The 840-nt window shown below is 40.5% G+C and overlaps 1 pseudogene across 1 annotated transcript; it reads left to right on the top strand.

The window, feature by feature from the left end:
* Nucleotide 1: 1 nt before the first annotated feature.
* LOC103253377 lies at nucleotides 2-543 on the top strand (annotated as a pseudogene). Its single transcript, XR_002481570.1, has one exon. The product of XR_002481570.1 is annotated as a heat shock cognate 71 kDa protein pseudogene (transcript).
* The last annotated feature ends 297 nt before the right edge of the window (nucleotides 544-840 follow it).

Raw genomic sequence — 840 nt, 5'->3', positions numbered from 1 at the left:
TGTTCCTCAAATTGAAGTCACTTTTGATATTGATGCCAATGGCATTCTCAACGTCTCTGCTGTGGATAAGAGTACAGGAAAAGAGAACAAAATCACTATCACTAATAACAAGGGTCATTTGAGCAAGGAAGACATTGAGTGTATGGTCCAGGAGACTGAAAAGTACAAAGCTGAAGATGAGAAGCAGAGGGACAAAGTATCATCCAAGAATTCACTTGAATCCTATGCCTTTAACATGAAGGCAACTGTTGAAGATGAGAAACTTCAAGGCAAGATCAATGATGAGGACAAACAGAAGATTCTTGACAAGTGTAATGAAATTGTCAGTTGGCTTGATAAGAATCAGACTGCAGAGAAGGAGAAATTTGAACACCAGCAGAAAGAGCTGGAGAAAGTCTGCAATTCCATCATTACCAAACTGTACCAGAGTGCAGGAGGCATGCAGGAGGCATGCCAGGAGGAATGCCTGGGGGATTCCCTGGTGGTGGAGCTCCTCCCTCTTGTGGTGCTTCCTCAGGCCCCACCATCGAAGAGGTTGATTAAGGCAGCCCAAGTATAGATGCAGCATTGTTCCACAGAGTTAATGTTGAAAGACTCCAAATAGTAGCAAACCCTGTGGCAGTTTTTAAAGTTGAGCTGCTATAGTAAATTACTGGACATTCTTAATTCTTGAATATGGAGCATGTGCACAGGGAAAGGAAAAAACATTGCACTTTGTAAGCACTGTATTGTAAGTGGAAAGTGCAATTTAAATAAAACTATTTAAAAATTAGCACCATAAAAAAAGGAATGCAGATGAATAGTGCATTTTGCAAGACACAGACAATGTATGACTATTTT

The sequence above is a fragment of the Carlito syrichta genome, unplaced genomic scaffold (assembly GCF_000164805.1).
Source record: "Carlito syrichta isolate Samal-C Ts95f unplaced genomic scaffold, Tarsius_syrichta-2.0.1 Scaffold226450, whole genome shotgun sequence".
Classification (NCBI taxonomy): Eukaryota; Metazoa; Chordata; class Mammalia; order Primates; family Tarsiidae; genus Carlito; species Carlito syrichta.
This window is presented reverse-complemented; position numbering and strand designations above follow the sequence as displayed.